This window comes from Heptranchias perlo, chromosome 15 (assembly GCF_035084215.1).
Source record: "Heptranchias perlo isolate sHepPer1 chromosome 15, sHepPer1.hap1, whole genome shotgun sequence".
Taxonomy (NCBI): domain Eukaryota; kingdom Metazoa; phylum Chordata; class Chondrichthyes; order Hexanchiformes; family Hexanchidae; genus Heptranchias; species Heptranchias perlo.
This window is the reverse complement of record NC_090339.1, coordinates 36,132,354-36,138,806: the sequence shown is the minus strand read 5'-3', so window position 1 is coordinate 36,138,806 and position 6,453 is coordinate 36,132,354.

Genomic DNA, 6,453 nt, shown 5'->3' with positions numbered 1-6,453 from the left:
ATCATTGACAACAAATCGCCAGATGATCGGACAGTGTTCATATCGTTGGCTTCTTCTCCCCTCGAAGGTACAGTCATGAAATAAACATTGTCCGTAACTTTTCGGGTTTTTTAAAAAAATAAAGCGAAACACTATCGAGGAGCCACCACCGTTTTGGGGTGACTGCAGGTTTATTCCGTCGTTCACAGGTTTAAAGGCCTTTGCCCAGGTACATAATCAGCAGTGTGTTACATGACATCGCAGCTGATCCTTCCTATGATGTGGAGATGCCGGTGATGGACTGGGGTCCAACAGTTTCAAATAAAACTGTTGGACTATAACCTGGTGTTGTAAGAGTCCTTACATTGATCCTTCCTACAACTCGGAGATGGGCCTGTGGCGTGGCCTCCTGTAGCTCGCCCTGATCGTACAGTGGTTAGTACTCTGCAATAAAAACAGATAATACTGGAAATGTTCAGCAGGTCAGGCAGCATCTGTGGAGAGAGAAAAACAAGAGTTAACGTTTCTCCACAGATGCTGCCTGACCTGCTGAGTATTTCCAGCATTTTCTGATTTTATTTCAGATTTTCAGCATCCACAGTATTTTGCTTTTTTAGTGATTAGTACTCTGCGCTGTGGCCGCAGCAACCTCGATTAGAATTCGAGCCACAGCAGAAGGAATTTTGGCATAGCAGGGAGGTTCTAATATTGAACCTTAAATTAAATATAACCCCACTTCCTGGATAAACATCAATCAGTTTTCTGATCCCTATTGGATAGGAAGGGTCGTACTTCACAGTGATACTGTGTTTCAATATCCTGCCAACCACTCACTTTCCAGGAGTACCTCTCACCATTTCTTAATTAATTGGGACATCCAGCAGGGATGGTACACAAGCCAGCAGAAATAACTCAAAACTGTACCCCTACCGCAAACACCAATCAAAATTACACCCTTTCAAAAATTATCAAGAATGACCAGCGGCAAGATAAGAAGGGTACCCAATGCCTATGGAACTGTAGTCCAGTAACAGTTCAGCAGAGGAGTAAATTGCCAAGCATTTACACCCTTTTAATACACAGCTGTTGATTGTTACTCACGTGCCATGACCATCTCTCAGCAACTGCTCTTTCTTGACTAAGATTGTCCCTCACAAATCATATTCATTCCTCAGAGACCGTGACAGTCATGGGAATATAGGAATAGGAGTAGGCCATTCAGTCTCTCAAGCCTGTTCAGATCACGGCTAATCTGTATCTCAACTCCATTTACCCGCCTTAGATCCGTATCCCTTGATACCTTTGCCTAACAAAAATCTATTGATCCCAGTCCTGAAAATTTCAATTGACCTAGCATCCATAGCCTTGTGGGAGAGAGAAATCCAGATTTCCACTACCCTTTGTGTGAAAAATCATTTCTTCGTTTCACTTTTAAATGACTTAGCTCTAATTTTAAGATTAATTCCCCCACCCCCTTTGTATACCAGGCCCTGAAGATAAATGTCAACATTTCAATAGCCTTTTTGATTACTTTTAGTATCTGTGCACTTGCTTTTAGTGATTTGTGACCTGGATACCCAAATTCTTTTCATTGTATCATAGAATGTTACAGCACAGAAGGACCATCGTGCCTGTGCCGAGAAAACTATTCAATTAGTCCCATACCCCTGCTCTTTCCCCATAGCCCTGTAAATTTTTTCCCTTCAAGTATTTATTCAATTCCCTTTTGAAAGTTATTATTGAATCTGCTTCTACCACCCTTTCAGGCAGTACATTCCAGATCATAACAACTCTCTGCATTAAAAAAATGTTTCCTCATGTCGCCCCTGGTTCTTTTACCAATCATCTTAAATCTGTGTTCTCCGGTTACTGACGCTTCTGCCACTGAAAACAGTTTCACCTCATTTATTCAATGAAAACCGTTCATGACTTTGAACACCTCTATCAAATCTCCCCTTAATCTTCTCTGTTCTAAGGAGAACAACTCCAACTTCCTCAATCTCTCCACATAACTGAAGTCCCTCATCCCTGGTACCATTGTAGTAAATCTCCTCTGCACCCTCTCTAAGGCCTTGACATCCTTCCTAAAGTGTGGTGCCCAGAATTGAACTCAATACTCCAGCTGAGGCCTAACCAGTGTTTTATAAAGGTTTAGCATAACTTCCTTGCTTTTGTACTCCATTCCTGAGTTTCGTGTCATTTGCAATCTTTGAAATTATTTGCTGTATACCCAAGTCCAGGTCATTAATACATATCAAAAAGAGCAATGGTCCTAATACCAAACACTGGGGAACACCACTGTATTCTTCCATCCAGTCTGAAAAACAACCATTAACCATTACTCTCTGCTTTCTGTCCCTTAGCCAATTTTGTATCCACGCTGCCACTGCCCCTTTAATCCCATGGGCTTTAATTTTGCTTACAAGTCTATTATGTGGTACTTTATCAAATGCCTTTTGAAAGTCCATCAACATCAACCTAACTACCCTTTTGCTCTTCCACGATTCCTAGTCTCTCGCCATTTTGAAAATATTTGCCTTTCTTGGCACCAAAGTGGATGACCTCTCACTTCCCCACATTGAACTCCATCTCCCACAGTTTTGCCCAATCACTTAGTCTGTCTGTGTCCCTTTGTAACTTCCTGCTCCCATCTATACAACTTACTGTGCCTTTTAACTTAGTATTGTGGACTGTGTCACTGGTGGTGACTCTAATTATAAGAAATGCTTCCGTTTCTGTCACTGTTGCTTTTTAAAAGATCATTAGGAAACAACACGCAGCACTAAGAAGTTTCATAGAATCATAGAATGGTTACAGCACAGGAGGCCATTCGGCCCATTGAGCCCGTGTCAGCTCTTTGTAAGAGCAACCAGTTAGTCCCTTGTAGAATCATCTGGTTTAATGCCGGTTGAGTTTATTTTCCCAATTCCAAGTGTTTTCATCTCTTGAAACAGTAGATCAGGGGATTCCATTGAATGAGCAGTAATTCAGATTGGTTCTGGTTAGATCAGGAGACTAAACTGGTGAATTCTGCAAATAAATGAGTGAGAAAGCCAACATGTCCCTCTAGCGCGTTGTTTATTAACTGAACCTTCTACAACTGTATTAATGGTTCACAGTAAAGAGTGGAGAAAGATCAGAACTTTATACCGAAACGACTAAGCAGATGAGTGATTAGGCAGTGTGTGAGTAAAGGAATGCACAGTATTCTGGGAAAACAAAGAGTTCAGATCAAAGAGCTTTTACATAGAGATTTGTTTGAATAAAATAATAACACGAAACAATGCGTTTGTCTATATAATAGATGCATGAAAGCAGTGTCTTATAGATTTCTGGTAGGGCTCCTGTCTGTCTTCCTCTAGTTCACTATGATTGGTAAGTAGTTAATTCACTGTATTGTGGTTGCAGCTGAAATTTTGAGTCATAGGAGCAGAATGTTTAACCAATAATTATAAATACTGAAAATAAAATCTACAGAACATAATTTTCCATTTATATTGATAGTTTTATTACTTATTTTTGTTTCCTTCATGAAATTGATTTCTATATCCATACCAAACCTCTCCCAAAACTCAGATCAAACAGTTTTGAACGTAGAATATGGGTTATGGCTGATCGATTTATAGAAATTAAACTACTTTGGAGCCCCAACATGACTAGAGTGTAGTAAGAACATAACTGTCAGCCTTGGTTTAGTGGTGGCACTCCTGTCTCTCAGGCAGGTATTGTGGGTTCAAGCCCCCTCCCTCCTTATAGAGAATTGCGCCCTTAATCTAGGCGGACACCTCAGTGTACTACTGAGAGAGTGCTCTGTTGTTTTTTGGACGAGATGTTAAACTAAGGCCCCAATCTCCCCACCCAGCAGCCATAAAAGATCCCATTTCACCACTTGAAGAAGCGCAAGGGAATTTGGGCAATATTTATATCTCAACCACCATCATTAAAACAAATGATCTGGTTGTTATCTCATTGCTCTTTTTGGGACTTTGCTGTGAACAAATTGGCTGCCATGTTTCCCTGCATTACAAGAGTGACTACACTTGAAAAGTACTTTGTTAGTTGTGAATTGTTTTGGGAAAAGCATTACATAAATGCAAGCTTTTTCTTTATTTGATACCACCTGCCAACTATTTTATGTAAATTGCTCATACAGCCCCTCTATCTCAGCACCAGTAATTCTCTGTGTCCCTCCTGGTGAGTCCAGTTGACCTGGAGTCTCTGGATGATACTCTTGCTGCTGAAAACATTACAGGAAGGGAAACATGAGGCTGATATCTACTGGTCAGTCCAAACCCTCTGTCAGCTATAGATTCACAAATTGTCCTCAAGGGGGTGCAGATGAAGGAAAGTTTTTTTTGTTGAAAAAATCAAGAGAAAATGATGGACGGAAAAGAAACGAAGTAAAAACTTTGAATTGCCACCTTTGGCATCCAAAACCAGACAATGTTCAAGATGGGAGTGGGCAGAGGCATTGGCATGGTATCATGGCACCAGTTCTGATATTTTCTTTGCTGCTGATTAATTAATTGTAAACCGTCATAACTAATGCTTCCACATCACAAGACACAGGGGAAAATTAACTTCTATTTTAAAAATCAGACTTTTTGCATCCAATTTATATTTTAGAAAAATTGGACTGCTCAGTCCTAAATCGAGTGGGACCTGAGTCTTAATAAAAACAAAGTCCATTTATTAAAGAATGATGACAACTAGGTCAGACCAAGGCTCGCCTTAACATTGACATGCTCAGCTGTTCTTGAGAAATTCTGAGAAAGAATACTCTGAAAATGATTTATCACTTTTATGCTTTTTACCCCGTACCATGTGACAACTATCCTAAGAGGAGTGGAGAGATAGCTGATAATGCAGCAGTGACAGAACATGATGGGAGTTAGTTCATGTGTATTTCATGTGTACAGTATGATTGGGAAAAAGTTGGTGCAGTTTTATTATAACTTTGGCAAATAGTGTTATCTCCCTGTATTTCACTGTATATACAAACCTTGTAATATTGCAATAACTGTTCGTCAGGTAATTCATCCCACAGCACAATCACAACATATGTAATAATAGAGCTATAATGACATTAGATAAAATTCATCCACAGGCAGTGGTCTTGCCATAAAAATGGATGCACCGGCGCTGCACCAGTGGGGCTGACTTCTTAAATCTGTATATTCAAGGAAAATTTGGAACATTGGCATCAAGCACGTCCTAAGAATTGCATTGAGTTCTTTGCATACGTTTTGTGAGCCCTAAGACGCTGATATTTTGCATAAGTGAAATTTGGTCTGTGCTACACCTCCTTAAAGTGATAATACCTGCTGGATTCAAAGTGGGGAGAATGCAGCTGGAACTGTCAACTCCTCTTCTAATACATACTGTCTATAAGGAGGGCCATTTTATGATGGGCAAAATCTGCGGGTGCCTGGATCTACAGACCACACCATTCATAGCTTGGAATATCTGATGAGACGTGTCTTCAGCACCTCCCTTCGCTGCAAATACTGTGACAGATGCATGTCATCTGCTGCAGTGTGATCACCTAAATGACCAGCACTTCACTTTCTGTTACCATGAAGGTCACAGCCACCTTGTCCTTCTATGCCACAGGATCTTTCCAGGTGACTGCAGGGGACATCTGCCATATCAACCAGTGTACAGTTTATATATGTATTAAGCCACGTTTGCCTGTGCAAATCAATTCATCTCATTCTCTGGAAAGGAAGGAGCAGCAGAAAAGGGCCCAGAATGTCTATCACAAAGAGTTCAAGGTGTCATCGGTGACATCTATGGCCATCTGCATCACAACCTGAATGCCTACATGAATTGGGAGAGATTTCAGAGTGTCCAGACCACAAAAATGTAATCCTACATATCAATGCACATTACCCAAGGGTACCCATGATTCCTTTATCCTGTCAGGGTCTGCACTCCCACTACTGTTTGAAGGATGTACGTTTGGCTCTTGGTTGACCAGAGCTATCCGTTGCTCCCATGGTTCATGTCACAATTTCATAACTCCCACACAACTGCATTGAGAAGATAAAGTGAAGTCTATGCCACCACTTGGGTTAAAGTAGAACACGCAATTGGGCTGCTGAATCAACAGTTCCATTATTTAGTCAACTTGGGGAGGGGGGTTGTTGCTCTATACGCTAGCAAAAGTGGCCAAGATCATCACCATTACCCCTAAGTTAAAGAAGAATTGGGCAGCAATGAATCAAAAAATTTATGGAGCAGCAGGCACCAACAAATTAATAAATTGATGGAACAACAGGTGCAGCAGCAAAACAAAATTAATGGAGCAATAGGTATCAGTGAATTAATAAATTAATAGAGGCGAGGGCGCCAGTGAATTAATGAAGCAGTGGGAATACAAATAAATTAATAGAGTAACAGACACACCAACAAATCAGTAAATTAATGAAGCACCAGACACCAGTGAATTAATAAATTCATAGATCGGTGAGC